We start from the raw sequence: 15,937 nt of genomic DNA, 5'->3' as shown, positions 1-15,937 counted from the left end.
CGTAAATTTTTTCTCTTTAAATTTTCATCCATTGTGTTCATCAACGCAGAGAGATGGAACATTTGGCAAAATTATTTTAAGTAGCACTCCAACCTGGGATCATAATTTCAAATCAAGGAATTTGCTGAGCAGCTGTGGGAAGAACAAAGGGCCGGGGGGAGGGGAGGCTGCGTGGCCAGAGCCGAAGCAACTGGGGAGGCAGGTTGTGTAGGCACCGAGGGGGAGCCGGCCCTCTCGGGGCTGCGGTCCGTGGACGCGGGGCGGGGTGGCCCGGCGGTTTCCATCTGCGGAACCCACCATGCGCTCCGCTGAAAAATGCACGCGTAGAGTTGAGGATCCAGATCCCATTCGGTACGATGGCCGAGAGCTGCAGCTCAGGATGGGGACAGGCCTGCCCTCGAATCCTCAAGCTCCCCGACTCATCAGCCTCTGCTGAGTCATCTCTGAAATGGGAACAATCACGGCGACCACATCTTAGGGACCGTTACGATGTGTATTCCTTTATCTGGCCTAGTGACTAGCACGCGGTAAGGGTTCAAAATGCTGTTACTGTCGCCGACCTGCAGAAGTGGGCAGTTCACGTGCTTTGTCGTTGCAAATGATTCATTCAACAAACATCTGTTGAGCGCCTGTGACGCGCCAGCTGCGAGGCTGGGTGTTGTAGGCGTACAGTCGTGTAAAGCATAGGAATTAATAGGCTATTAGACAAATAGTAATACTCCTATTGAGCTGAAAGTAATAATGACTCCCAAGAACATTTAATTCATTCACAAAGAACCTTTCTTCGTAGATGGTCTAGCAGAAACAATTTGAAAAATGTACGAGTTGAAAAAAAAGCTGTCTTATTTCCCCTTGTTTTTTTTAACTCATTGCTTTTCAGTAAAACTATTATCTAAATTAACTCCATTTCTTAAAATAAGCGCTGCTTCACTCAGCTAATTTGCAGATAATCAGACCTATTTGTGGACAGTCTGATGTGTCTTAGTGCCTTCTAAAGAGGGACACGTGTGTCCTCAGAAAGGCTATCATTTGTCAGGATTATCCAGTTCTGCTAATTTACGGTTCTGAGAATCAGAAGTTATCTAGACCTGCCTCTGCTCCTCTCTCTAGAGAGAGGATGGCCAAGCTTCTGCTCCAGCTCTGGAGGAGAGGAGAGCTCGCTACCTGAGAAGGTAGGTCCCCGCAGGAGGCAACGACCCCAAAGATTCAAGGTGCCACAGTTCCTGGGAGGTAAATTTCAATTTGCACAGCACATGGCAAGGATAAAAAGCCTTTTTGTTGTTTTTGCTTTCCTCTCGCTCTGCACGTCTGCGGTCGGGGCTTGCTCGGACCGCCTGTCCGTCTTACCCCTCTTACCCTGAGCTGCCGCCTGCCCTCTGCCCCGAGGGGAAGCACGCTAGCCCTGGTCGCCGTCGGGTGGCCAAGCATCCCAGGCTTGGGAGGCTGAGGGCCAACGTTCAGTATATTTATTGCTCCTTGCCCTGTTCTCTGGGGTGGCTCAACCGGGCTCTGCTTTCTTGGAAAACAACCATGAACTTTGCTCAGCCAACGCTTTATTTCCCAAATTCTGATATTTGCTCACTGGCCCTCCTCCCTCCAGCTGCTCCGACTGCTGACCACTTCTGAGGCGTGCGGCTCGCTGCTGCTTCCGCTGTTCCAGAGCTTCCTGGAAGGGGGCCTTGAGGGGCCGGGGCAGATGCAGCCCCGGGCCCGGTGCCTGTGGGCTTGGCTTGCGGCGTGAATCCGCGACGGCACGGTTTGGGAGGTGTGTGCGCGACCGCCTTTCAAACTGATGGGCTGGAAGCAGAGCCTCTAATAAGCAGAGCAGCTCCGGGAAAACCCACCCTTGCTTCATTGGCTTCACGCTCCCGGTTGCCTGTAGAATTGTTAGAATTAAAAAAAAAAAAAAAAAGCAGGAAGATGAGAACAGCTAAAGTAGAAAGAGAAAAGGGAAAGATTTATTTTTGAAGCTCTTGAGTCCAGAAACTCCTTCTGACTTCCTCACTTCTCCTAACTCGGCTTTGTTCTCCGGGGGGCTGCCCGTCTCTGGACTTTGCCTCGGCCCACGGTTCCAGAGAACCTTCCAGCTCTCTGGATCTCGGAGCGAGGTGGCTGCTCACGCGTGGCACCTGGGAGCCGCTGGAGAAAGCCGGACCTTGGGTTCAACTGGTTCCATGCTGGGTTCACCCAGGGGTCTCAACCCCCCTAGGCTGCATCTGAAACGTAAAATGGGTGAGCTTTAGTATAGCTTGGTTTAGTTAGTGACATTTAAGAAACAGGAGATCAAGGGAAATCCAGATTTTTAGCTCAACTCGAAACGTTGGGGGAGGGTGTGGACCGTGTCTCTGCGCTCTGGAGTGAGCGGCAGCGGTCCTCGGGCAGGTGGCACACACTCTCCCCTTGGCCACCGTCTCTCCGACAGGACAGAGTGTCTTTCTGGACACGGGGACCGCGTCTTAGATGCCAGCGATCAATGGGCTTCTCCCCGTCTCTGCCTCCCCGATCTACGTCATTCGTGATGGGCCTGCCTGCTTCTTCTGGGCCCTTGAGTTTCCTGTCGGTGCTCAGTGGAGTGCGTTCGGCAAGGGGGTTGCTAAAGACGTTGCACTCCCTGATCTGTAACAGACCCCAGGCCCACCATATTCTTCCTGCTTTCCTCCTTCCCTCGTGCCCTCCCTCCCTCCTTCCTCGTCTCCCCTCCCTCCTTTCTCTCTTTCTCTCTTTCTCACTTCTTCAACTGTAAAATAAAACGTACCTGCAGAAAAGCGTTCACAGCAAAGCTCTAGAGCCCAGGGATCGATCACTAAGTCTGCACGGGTGTCACTTCCAGGTCCGCAGATGGGCCGGTGCGGCCTTCCAGAAGCTCTCTCCACTCCTTCCGCTCTCTCCCTCCTCACCACAGGTAACCACTATCCTGACATCCATGGCAAAATGGCCTTGATTTTCTGTAGAGTTTTGCCAGCAAAGTACGTGTTAAATGCTAGTTTTGCCTGTTTTTACAGCTTCATGCAGACATAACCCTAGAGTACGTATTCCTTCATGCATGGCTTCTTCCGCTCCACATGAGACCTGCCAAATTCACCCCGTTGTGTACGGATGCAGGTCTGTACATTTTCCTCACTGGATAGTGTTACCTTTTATGAATGTGACACAATTTTGTCTTTTTATTCTACTCTCGATGGCCATGTGGGTTGTTTCCGGTTTAGGGCTCGTACATACGTGGCTGTGATAAGCATTCTTGTGCTTGTACACTGTATGCGTTTCTGAGACCATTACCTCCAAGCCTGGGGTTTTCCCGGTGGAAAGGTTTTTAAATTATGGATTTAATTTGTTGAAGAGTTATTTGACTAGGTAAGATTCATATTTTTGTGTGTGTCCGTTTTGATAAATTGTGTTTTTTAGGAACTAATATTTATCTGAATTTTCAAATGTAATGGCACAACATTGTTTATAATATCTTCTTCTGATTTTCAATGACAGTGGGCTCTGTTGTGATGTCTCCTTATCATGCCTGACAGCGATTATGTTTATCTTTTCTTGCTTTTCTCCCTTGTGCAGTCTTGCTGAGGCTTAGGGGTTTTTAAAAATTGATTTTATTACTTTTTCCAAAGAATCCAACTTTTGGTTTTGTTGATATTTCCTATTGTATGTTTGTTTTCTAGTTTATAAAATTCTACATTTATCTTTCTTTTCTTTTTTTCCTCCCTTTGGGTTCAATCTAATTTCTTGAGATGGTGGCTTAGTTCATTGATTTTAAACTTTTCTTATAGTCTAATATATGCAAGTAAAATGATGTATATATTTATTTATTTATTAATAAGTTGGGGGAGAGACAGAGGGAGAGGGAGAGAGAGAATCTTAAGCATGTTCTACTCTCAGCACAGAACCTGACTCAGGGCTTGATCATGACCTGACCTGAAATCAGGAGTTGGATGTTTAATGGATTGTGCCACTGTGGCACCCCCAAGTAAAATTACAATCATCTAAACATAGCTTTAACTTTATCCTATGAGTTTCAAAATATAGCATTTTCATTATCATTCAGTTAAAATAGGTTTAAATTTCCTTCGATTTCACATGGTAATTTAGAAATATTCCTGAATTTTCAAATACATGAGAGTTTTCTAATCATATTTCTGTTAATAATTTCAAGCTTAATCATAATGTAGTTAGAGAGCATGTTCTATACAATTTCAGTTATTTGATGTTTGTCAAGACTTGCTTTATGGCTCAGCATACAGCTGACTTTTGAAACTTCCTTGTGTTCTTGAAAAGAAGGTATACTGTTAGTAGTTGTGAGCTCAATATTCCATTTGTGTCCATTAGGTTATAGTTGCTGATTGTGCTGTTTGAATCTTCTGCATTCCTACTGACTTACTGTCTATTTGTTCTGTTAGATATTCAGAGAGATGTATTAAATTCTCCCATTATTATTGTGGATCTGTCTGTATGTATATTTGCTGGTTTTTGCTGTATGTATTTTGAGGTATTAGGTATATGTTATTTTAAATTTTTTTTTTTTTAAGATTTTATTCATTTGACAGAGATCACAAGCAGGCAGAGAGGCAGGCAGAGAGAGAGAGGAAGGGAAGCAGGCTCCCTGCTGAGCAGAGAGCCCGACGCGGGGCTCGATCCCAGGACCCTGAGATCATGACCTGAGCCGAAGGCAGAGGCTTTAACCCACTGAGCCACCCAGGCGCCCCAGGTATATGTTATTTTTGAATGATCTAACTTCCTGGAGAATTGAAACTTTTATTACTGAGATGTCTTATCTCTAGTAATACACTTCACTTTAAATTCTATTTTGTCTAATAAATAATATAGGTACTCGTATTTTCTTTGGATTAATGTTTACATTAGATATATTATTCCATCCCTTTACTCTTATCCATTCTGTATCCTTAAGTGTTATAAGCTTCTCTTGTAAATATTATACAACTTAAAAAAATTAATCTAGTCTGACAATTTTTGTCTTTTAATTGAAGCCTTTAGTCTATTTGTATTTACTAATGCAATTTAATTTACATTAAATTTAGTGTAATTTCTGATATATTTGGATTTAAATCTACTATACTATTAAGTGCTTTCTATCTGATCCACCTATATTCTATCTTTATCTTTCATTTTATTGCTTCTTTAGGATTGATTATTTTTTAATATTCCATTTTCTTCCTCTATTACTTTGGAAATTGTGTATTCTTGTACTATTCTTTTAGAGATTGTCCCCAGGATTACAGCATAAACTCTTGTGTTATTAAGGTTTAGTATTAATTGGTGGTTTTATACCTTCTCAGACATGTAATGGGTTCTAGAACACTCTAACTCCATTGCTCCCTCCTAAATTACTTTATGTTATTGATTTTTAAAACAGAATTATTTATTTGAGAGAGAGAGAGAGAGAGAGAGAAAGAAGGGGGAAGGGGAGGGAGAGAGAGAATCTTGAAGCAAACTCCTTACTGAGTAGGGAGTCCCACATGGGGCCTGATCCCAGGACCCTGAGATTATGACTTGAGAGCTGAAATCAAGATCATCAAGGCTGCTTAGCTGACAAGCCACCCAGGTGCCCCTATATTATTGTTGCCATGAATTTTAAGTGACACATATTTTAAATCTAACAATTTTTAAATTATTTTATATAACCACTATCCATTTATATTTACCTATCTACTTGCTATTTTCTATGCATTTCTTTACTTCTTACATCTCTGGCTTTCCACCTGGGACTATTTTCCTGGGACCTAAAGAATTGTCTTTAGTATTTCCTTTAGTGTGGGTGACAAATAGTCTTACTTTTGGTTTCTGACTATCTTTAGTGGATCCTCTTGGATACTTTTGTTGGGCATAAAGTTCTAGGTTGACAGTTATTTACTTTTAGCCTGTCAAAACTATTCTGTTATCTTCCTGTTTTCATTGTTTCCATTGAGAAGTCTGCTGTAAGTCTGGTTGTTGTTCCTTTGACACTAATCTGTTTCTTATTCTCTCTGGCTGCTTGTAATATGTTTCTCTTTGCTTTAGTTTCTAGCGATTTTATTTTGATTCATGTAGGTATGGATTTCTTTATATTTCTCATGGTTGAGTTTTCTAAGGGCTTCTTAAATCTGTATTTAATTAGTTTTGGAAAAATCTCAGTCATTACCTCTTCAAACATTGCTTTTTTCCTATTCTCTGTCCTCTTTTTTTAGGATTCCAATTAGTTTCTCCCTTGTATTATTTCTCTCTTACCCTTCCTTTTGCCTTTTCCTCATTTAATCCTCTATGCTTCATTTTGTATATATTCTTCTGACCTAATATCCAGTTCACTTCAGCTTTCTCTTGTGTGCTATCCGTGACTTCTTAAATTGGATATTATATTTTTTTAGTTCTAGAGTTTCGTCTAATTTCTTTTTCCTGGTTTCTAATTCTTCTGAAATTTTCAATTTTGTCTTTTATCTCCTTAAACATAATAAACACACTTATTTTAAAGTTGGTGTCTGATAATATCAAGATCTGGGAACCCTTGGAGAGTTTGTTTCTGTTGTCCATTGTTCTGCGGGGTTTTAGTCTTGTTATCTTTTCTTCTCAAGTCGTTATTTTTGCTTTTTATAGCAGATGCACTGCAAAGCTAATTGTGGAAATAACTTGAGGTTTAGGATGATATCTTCCTCTAAGGAGGATATCTTCCTCTAAGGAGGATTTACTTTACTTTTTTGGGAGTCTGGGAGCACTAGGACCTTGGAATTAATTTAATCCAATTTCAAGAATTGAAAATGACTTGAAGGTGAGCTACCCTGTCTGCACTGTCTGGTTAATATTTTCTCCTGTTGTACAGTCCTTCAGCGTCCCATCCCAAAGATAAGGATTTTCGTGCGACATCCAAGCTGGCAAGTTCTGGACTCCAGTTCCTGATTTGTTAGCCATTTGATGCTGCCAAGCCTGCCACTCAGCCTCTTCGTCTCTCTGCTGCCTGGTCTGGAGTTGGCTAACAGTCCAGAGGAAGAGCAGCTTCAGGCTTTGGGTTTACCTTCTGGGGCTCCATTTTCCCCAGTTCCCAGCTTGCTAATTCTTCACTCTTGTGTAAACTATCTGATGCCTCCAGACAGATGATTTTTATATTTTCTGTAGCCTGTATGCTTGTCCTCACTGGGAAGATTGGTGCAAATTACCTCGTCTCCCATGGTCCTCCTCCAATTTCCCCTCAATGTCAGATTTTTTTCTTTTTCTATTTTTTTTCTTCAAATTTCGGGGGGATCACATGTCCCTTCTTCTTTCGAAAGCCAGCCTTTACTTGTGCGACTTGCTCTGCTTTCCCTCCGTATTTGTCTAGAATCAGAAAGCATCTTCAGTCTCTCCCTTCATGCTGGGCCTTCCCCTCTAAACATGTGAAACTATCCCCTACACACAAAAAATAAAGCCACGCTGAACCTAAACCTAAACCCTGCAATTCTAGTCAATCACCAGACCATGCGGTGCTATTTTTGATGATAGTTCTTGCTACAACAGTGTCTCGGTTCTTTTTTTTTTTTTTTTTTTCCAGAACAATATCAACAAGTCTACTCAACTTAGTGTTCCCATCTTGATTGGTTCCCTTGGCCAGATTAAGTTTACAAATCAGTGGAGAATAGTGGAGGATGGTTGGAAAAAAGAGATGAAAGAAGAAATTTATAATGTTTTAAATTATGCAGTCCAGCATGTAATTTTTTTCTATAAAGGTTTTCTCTCTCTTGCTCCTACTATTTCCCTCTCCTCCTTTTTAGTGTCAGAGTTTTAAAAAGAGTAATCTATTCTTGCTGTTTCCGAAACATACATTCTTCTTTAAAGGTCACCAAAACATCCCAGCTGCCTACCCAGTGACCTTTTCTTGGTCCAAATTCTCCTTGATCTTTTTGCAGAATTTGTCATGGTTTCCACCTCTTTGTCTTAAATACTCTCCTCCTTTTGGTTCTGGGATGCTTGACTTTCTGGGCTCCCCCGACGACTCCTTCCCATTTCCCATTTCATGCTTTTTCTACTTCTCCCAAGGTAGAACTTCCTGAAGGCTCTAGGCTCTCTTCTTTTTTCCTCTTCTCGTCATTGACTTTGCCTTTGTAAATTCATGGCACACCTTTTTTTGTGCAAGGTTGCTCAGATCTAAATATCTGTCCCAAGCTTCTCTGCAGGCTTCCAGTTTTGCATTTCTGAATGACTGTCAATGTCTTCTATCTGCATATCCTAGAGGTTCCGCAAAAGTATTTTTTAAAATCGAGCTCATATGGGGCCCCTGGGTGGCTCAGTCAGTTGAGTGTCTGACTCTTGATTTTGGCTCAGATCATGATCTGAGGGTTGTGAGATTAAGCCCCACATTGGGCTCTGCACGCAGTGTGGAGGCTGCTAGAGATTCTCTCTCTCCTTCTGCCGCTCCCCCTTGCTCACGCACTCTCTTTTTTTCTCTCTCTCTAAAATAAATACAATCTTTAAAAACTTGGGCTCATAATTTCTAACCATAAACTTCCTCTTCCTTCTGATTCCTCATTTATCATTCACACACCATGACTACATCCCTATACCCACTTTCCCCTCTACATTAAGCGCCCTTCCCTTTATCTCAACGTGTTCGGACCCCGCATAGCTTTGGAGGACCAGTTCAATGCTCCCTCCTTCGAGAAGCCATGGAGTAACGTGAAAAAAGACTTCAACAGTGCGAGAGAGTTGGCTCAAATCCAGGCTCTGTCACCAACTTCTTTAGTCACAGATTTTTCTCATCCTTAAAAATGGGAACAAGACTGACTAATTCACAGGTTATTGAACAGATTAGACGCGTTATTTATGAATATAGTCCATTTCTTTTACTTGCTCCTTAAGAGGAAGGTTCATTTCTGATTAACATGGCTCAAGTACTTATTAGTTATCAGATGAATGGATTAATATTGTGCAGTTTGCCAAACAACATGGTGCCGATGTCAGCATTTTTTTCATCAGTTAAAAAGGTCGAACCCACTTTATTTTGTTCACTCGAACATTGCTTGATTATATGCAGTCGCTCCTCTGATACTTTTATTTCTATCCAGTTTAGTGGCTTGGTGTCGTGTCGCAGAGCTGCTAAGATCGGGGAGATGCTCCTGGGCCTTCAGAACCACCGTAGCTTCCATCTGTCGTGGCCTTCACAAGGGAAGTTCGGGTAATTGTCTAGTGGGTTGAATCTTGTAGATAACTGGCCTTGGCTGGAAAGGTTCCCAGAGCCCATCACCTCATTTTATTCTTGCTTAATTTATCCAGATAATCGCTTCAACTCTTCACTTCTCCTGATCTTTGTCAAATAGCCCCTTGGGTCCCGGCAGCCATCTGTTCGTACTCCCCTAGTCTCGTGTCTCTTTTTGACCTCCTTAAAGGTGGGTGAGGCTGGCGTTGGAGAACCAGCGCTCAGCCGGGAAGTGGCCCTTTTCCAAGAGTTGGTCAGGCCCAGTACACCTGTCTGCCGGGGTGGACATGCCAAGCACTCATCTCCCTCCTGGCCCATCAGATACAGCTGAATACATTTGGCTGAAGCTCCAGCAATTTGGTGTTTCATTTTCTGCTTTCAGCCGAGTGTAGACCACCTGGTCAGGGCTTGGCTCACCCACCTCTCCGTTCCCTTGGCCGGGAGTGTCTGGCAGCCGGAGTATCTTAGCTCCTTCCTGCCTTCCCCGCTCGTCACCATTAGGCAGGCCCTGGATGGGAAGGAGAAATGGAGGCGAGGTAGGTCTGAGCGCGCGGGGCGGAGCTGCCGTAGAGTCACCGGGAAGTTTCTTATCGCGGCCAGTCCAGCAGGCTGAATGCTGGCCCTGAAGTTATCAGGCCCTAATCCTGGAACCTGTAAATGTTACCTTATCTTGAAAAAAGTACTCTGCAGATAGGACTCGGTGAAGGATCTTTAGATGGAGAGATTCCAGATTATCTAGGTGATCCCTAAAGGCCATTGCTGGTGTCCTTATAAAAGAAATGCAGGGGGAGATTTCTCACACACACACACACACACACACACACACACGAAATGGGAAATCGGAGGCAAAAATCGGGGTGATGTAGCTTTAAACCAATGCCTGGTGGCCACCAGAAACTGCAGGAGGCCCGGGCCAGATTCTCCCCTAGAGCCTCTGGCGGGGGCATGATCCCGCTTACACCTTGACTTTGGCCCAGCGTACTGCTTTTGGACTTTGGGACTCCAGAACAGTGAGAGAGTAGCTTTAACGGTTATTCGTTATCACGTGTGTGGCGTGTGCTGATCTGTTACAGCGGCCCCGGGAGCCCAGCGCAGCCAGTAACGACCATGCAGAGGCAATCCCTGTAATGTCACTTCTAGGTTGGAAGCCCCCAACCTGCAAACCCATATCCGGGGTGCTCCGGACGCCGTGTCAGAGTAAGTCAGCAAATATTTAGCAAGCAACACTTTGATCCGTGTTCAGCCGCAGAGCACGGAAGCCACGCTCGTTAGCGTGAGCAGAAAGAGATTCTTTGCAAGGTGTTGGAAGGCTAGAGGAGTGGTTGGGAGGGAGGTTCTAGGCCAAGCTTTCAGGGATGAGTCCACTAAGGGATGCTGCTCTTCTCGTTGCCAGGCAGCGGGCCGCTCAGCTCCAAAGCTGCCCTCTCCGTCACTCTCATCTGTGCCTCCAAACCGGAGGCCTAGCGCCGCACTTCTCCCCCTGCAGAACCCAGTTTCAAATGCAAGTCTTGTGTGACTTCCTGTTACTTGAGGAATTTAAATTACAACTGGGACTTTAGTTCCAGAGGAGTCTGGGGAATGTGATTTTTTAGCTTTCCAGCTTCTGTATTATAGACAGGTAACTCCCCGTGGGGACGGATTTTCCAATCCTGATGCCATGGGCACCGAGCCAATCCATGATTTCTTTTCTTTTCTTTTCTTTCTTTCTTTCTTTTTTTTTTTTTTTAAAGATTTTATCTATTTATTTAATTGACAGAGAGAGAGAGAAACAGTGAGAGAGAGGGGACTCAAGCAGAGGGAGTGGGAGAGGGAGAAGCAGGTTTCCTGCCGAGCTGGGAGCCCAAGGCGGGGCTCGATCCCAGGACCCGGGGATCATGACCTGAGACAAAGGCAGAGGCTCCACTGACTGGCGCACCCAGGTGCCCCTAATCTGGGATTTCTAACACAAGCATTTACCATGTGCTGAGCACTGCTCTCTGCCAACAAGGCAGAGTCTCTGGGCTCAAGGAACTTATTTTTTCATGAGTGTAGTAGATACTAAGTTCATCAACAGACAGTGATGTCACAGACGGGCAAACCTTTGGGTCCAGACCTCTACGCTAAAGTGAATATCACCATAAAGAGAATCAATTGAAATTTTTAGTTTCCCAGTACATATAAAAGTTATGTTTATACCCTACTGTAGTCTATTAAGTGTGCAATAGCATTATGTCTAAAAAAGTACATACCTTAATTAAAAAATACTTTCTTGCTAAAAAATGCTCACCATCATCTGTGCTTTCAGTGAATTGTAATCACGGATCACAGATCACTCTAACCTAACAATAACGAAAAAGTTTGACATCTTGCTAGAATTGCCAAAATGTGACACAGAGACTCGGTGAGAAAATACTATTGGAAAAAAAATAGTGTCAATGGAATTGCTTGACACAGGGTTGCCACAGACCTTCAGTTAATAATAAAACAAAGCAATATCTGCAAAGCACAATAAAGCAAAGTGCAATAAAATGAGGTATGTCTGTACTGGTAAGTGCTATAAGGAAGATAGAGTGGAGTAATGATCTGATGGGTAGGGAGGGAGTGTTGGTTCCTTTAGTTAGAATGGTCAGAAAGGGTCTCTCTCTCTCCTTCTTTTTCTTTTTAAGATTTATTTATTGAGAGAGAGAGAGAGAGGGAGTGAGTGCACACAAGGGGGAGGAGTAGAAGGAGAGGGAGAAAGAGAATCTCCAGCAGACTCCCTGCTGATCGTGGAGCCCGCTGCGGGGCTTGATCCCATGACCCTGAGATCATGACCTGAGCCAAAACCAAGAGTTGGATGCTTAACTGACTGAGCCATCCATGCGCCCCAGAGATGAGATCATCTTGGATTAAGGTGGGCCCTAAGTCCAATGAAGAGAAAGAGGAGTGAATGGGGATTCTTAGGTGTGTGACTTGCACCACTGGTATGATTTATTGAGTTGGGGAGGCTTGGGGAGCTGAGCTGGGACTGAGACCCAACACTTTGGTCATGCAGAGTCTGAGATGCCCAAGTGCAGATGCTGAGCTAGGCTGCCGGGCTTCACCAGTGTAGGGCTTTAGGGAGAAACGAGCACAGGGATAAAATTTGAAAGTTATCGGCATATAGGTGATGTTTAAAGTCTTGGGATTAGATGAGGCCGTACAGATGGAAGAGAGAAGAGTTGATGTCAGAACTTCGGGATGTTCCAAGACTATTTAGAGGCCTGGGAGACAGAGGGGTCTGAAAAAGCACAGGGAGTGGGTTAGGGGAAATGCTAGACATAGGTGGGATTCTAGAGTGGAGGGAGCCTCACCATGGGCTTCACGTTGGTCTTTGGTGGCCTATTTCAGGAAGGAGGTGGATGCAAGATCTTGGCTGGAGCAGTTGAAAGAGACGATGGGGGTGTGAGGAGGCAGTGGCAGGAAGTCTGTACAACTCTTTGGAAAAGTTTCTCTCTGAAAGGAAGGATGGGAATGGGTCAGTTGCTGGGGGCGGGGAGAAAGGGGACCAAGATGTGGGACCAAGGGAGAAAGGGGGTAATGGCAAAAGTATCCTTGAGGAGTTGGGGGTAGGATCCAGGGGATGAGTGGTGGTGTTGGCGTTGGGCAGCTCAGGGGCAACTGTTCTGTTTTATTTCCTTTTTTTTCTTTTAGTTTTTTTAAAAATTTAAATTCGTATAGTGTATTATTAGTTTCAGAGGTAGAGTTTAGTGATTCATCAGCTGCACGTAACACCCAGTGCTCATTACTTCCTGAGCCCTCCTTCATGCCCATCCCCCAGTTACCCCATCCCCCCACCATCCTCCCCTCCAACAACCTTGTATCCCTCTCTGATTTTGCCGTATTTTATTTTTCCTTTCTCCTGTGATCCTCTGTTTTGTTTCTTAAATTCCACATGAGTGAAATCATACGGTACAAGAGTGAAGGGAGAATGAATAATGACCCTGCTAAAAATTCAGACACAAGAATTGACCATAAAATGTCCAATCTCCCCCCCCCCCATTTTCCTGATTTTGAATACATAAACACTGTAAGGGAGGAACACCCTTCGAATGCAACCAGCTGCCCATTGGCTGTCATGCAGGACTCTGGAGCCATCTGTCTTGTAAGTACTGACTCAGGCTTCACACGTATCTCTAACATGTTCTAGCTTATCATTGCTTCTGCTTCTCCCTCTTGCACTTTCATTGTCAAAATACGAGAAAAAAAAATCTGAAGCCTTTGACAGCACGGAGATGGCCATCTTCTTTGCTTCAAAATCGCAAAGAATTGTTTTCAATTTAAGGTGATCAATCCAACAAATTTCTCTATTTCCTTTTAGCCACTTCTGTTTGTACACCTGCTTTCAACATTTATCCCCGCAAGGATATTTCCAGGGCAGAGACATCACAGAAGATAAAAGAACACTGCCAAACACCTTGTGAGCAAACAAGATGGTCCAAGATCTTGGGATAAAATATTGCAGGATGAACTCTTCCCAGTGGAATGACTGGCAGAACGAGAACACCAACGTTCTTTTGGTCCTTGGCAATATATCATCCACCCATCAGAGTTTGAGTTGGAGAACATTTGTTGAACATATTGCTCTCTGAACGCTTATGGCCCGAGATTTCACTTACATGATCAATTTCATCATTGTCGTTAAGAGTCTCGAGTCCTACTGTCTCTGCCTTCATCTTCTGATTCATCTAAGAATTGTGAACAGCTTTCTCTTTTTTTCTCTTTGCCGTTATCGACAGAAAGCAAAAATTCTGAATTTTCAACAGTGTTCAATGTGAGCTACAAAGGTGGCGTCTCCAGCGTTCCTTATATGCTCTTGAAGATGATGCCATACTTTGACCAACTGGACAGGAAGGCTAAGAATGATGCAGTTGTGATGATTTATCTCACCGTTGCATCATCCCGCTGATCCAGGTCACTGAACCCTTCTTGTTCAGAAGAATTCATGAGTATCCGTGAGATAGCAAACATGTTTCAAAATATGGGAAAATTAATCCAAAGTCCCCAAATGTAACTTAGATGTATTAAAGGGTCCAATGGTTGCACAGAGAGTAATTGGAAGACAGAATGACTCTTTGTCCTTTAAGAAGAGTCATCACTTCTTTGGAAAACCTCTAATAAAGTCAAGCAGTATCAGTTCTTACAAATAGATAGAACTGCTCAAAAAAGAAACTTGAAAATTAAAACTGGATCTAACAGATCCCAACGAGAGTTTTCTCCCATCTTTTGACCCATAGATGATCTCTTAAAACTTCCTGTGAGTTAACATGTTTTTCCTTTTTGAGGGGCATTTGATGAAGAAGTGATTTGGAGTAAAACATCTTTTATAGATTAGTGTATTCTTAGTTTTTTATTGAAAAGTTTATTTTTATATAATCTTTAAAATGATACTCACGATATGTGTCCTTCGTTCGCTTAGTGGCACACAGCCCTTAGAATGAGGTGAATTATTTGAGAAAGGATGTGAATCACAGTGAATAGAAAAAGCCATATTATGATTTTATTTTAGCTCCTCTCTCTCTCTACACACACACACACGACATATGATTATTCTACAACATTATAACAAAAAATAGGCAAAAACTGTTTTATTTTCTTGATGTTGTGAATGCTTAATTTTGTACTTAAACTGGTCTATATTTCTAATTTTTGACATTTTATTTCTAAAGGACAAGATGAGACATGGGATTTAAGCTGCTCTGAAATACAAATTTTTTTTGCTCACCAATAAAAAACCAGTGGGACCTGGTGGGCTCAGCTGGTTGGGCATCTGACTCTTGGTTCCAGCTTAAGTCATGGTCTCAGGGTTGTGGAGTCAAGTCCCACGTCAGGTTCCACGTTGGGTGTGGACTATGCTTGGGATTCTCTCTCTTCCTCTCTTCCCCTCTGGTCCTCCCCCTCCCTCTCTAAGAACAAAACCCACCAAATTGGATATAATTATGTATATAAATGTGTATTTTTTTCCTTTTAAACTTGTATTTTTGAAGTACTGGAAATCTGGATGTGGAAAATAATCCAGAGCTAAATTTGCAAAATTATTACCATTTTGTGCTTCCTGCTAATATGCTCCTTGTAACTCATCATCAATGTTTCTTCTGCTTCTTGTCTACCAGCGATGCTCCACTGTGGGTATAAAATAAACAATAGATGACAAGGAACGAAAGCAATTAAAGAGGGCACACGGTTGAGCCAGCGGAGGGCACTGGGAGTGAGGGGTTGGGGCAAAAGCAGACCCATCCACCTCTTAACAGATTTGTCTCAAAGAGGGAAGTGTGACATAATTAATTTGTTGACTTGAAAAAAGTGAAAATAGACACGAATGCTCTTGGCTTTTTTTAATGATCCCAACCCCTGGGTCAGCTTTGAGAGATGTTTGCGAATCCGTGGTTGGGCTGCGTGGGCCTGGCTCAGCCCAGCGTGTGAGAGCTGGCCTGCGCTCACTGGGTGTGTGGGACCTGCCCTGGCTCACTCTTCCCCTCTGGGGTTCCTTTGTGTAGACGCCTTGCAAACCGTCAACTTTTCGTTTGCTCTTGATCAAAAACAGATTTCCGTTTCTAAGACTGTAACTCAACTTACTCGGCTGTATATTGAGCATAGAATAGTCTCGTGTGGTCAGCCGCATATTTCTGGAAATGGCTTAGAATGGCTGCCCCTAGAGGCTAACGTCCTGGTGTCCATGTTGATGCTCCAAGTTGGCTTTGGATCCAGAGGCTGACATCTTCATTCTTCATCCACAGGATCTAGGAGGTGCATCCTCTGGGGGTACTGAATCCTCCTGGGTCCCGA

The 15,937-nt window shown here is 43.6% G+C and overlaps 1 long non-coding RNA gene across 4 annotated transcripts; it reads left to right on the top strand.

The window, feature by feature from the left end:
- Nucleotides 1–1,196: 1,196 nt before the first annotated feature.
- On the top strand, nt 1,197–15,471 carry LOC308355404. 4 transcript variants are annotated; one of them, XR_013967965.1, is made up of 8 exons: nt 1,199–2,232; nt 2,831–2,902; nt 3,003–3,102; nt 4,527–4,705; nt 9,024–9,133; nt 9,537–9,690; nt 10,228–10,351; nt 13,473–15,471. It is a non-coding gene; the product is annotated as an uncharacterized lncRNA (long non-coding RNA). The 4 variants fall into 4 exon arrangements; XR_013967962.1 differs by having other exon boundaries at nt 1,197–1,765; nt 9,537–10,351; XR_013967963.1 differs by having other exon boundaries at nt 1,197–2,232; nt 4,545–4,705; nt 9,537–10,351.
- Nucleotides 15,472–15,937: the final 466 nt, after the last annotated feature.

The sequence above is a fragment of the Martes martes genome (assembly GCF_963455335.1).
Source record: "Martes martes genome assembly, chromosome: 14".
Lineage (NCBI taxonomy): Eukaryota > Metazoa > Chordata > Mammalia > Carnivora > Mustelidae > Martes > Martes martes.
This window is presented reverse-complemented; position numbering and strand designations above follow the sequence as displayed.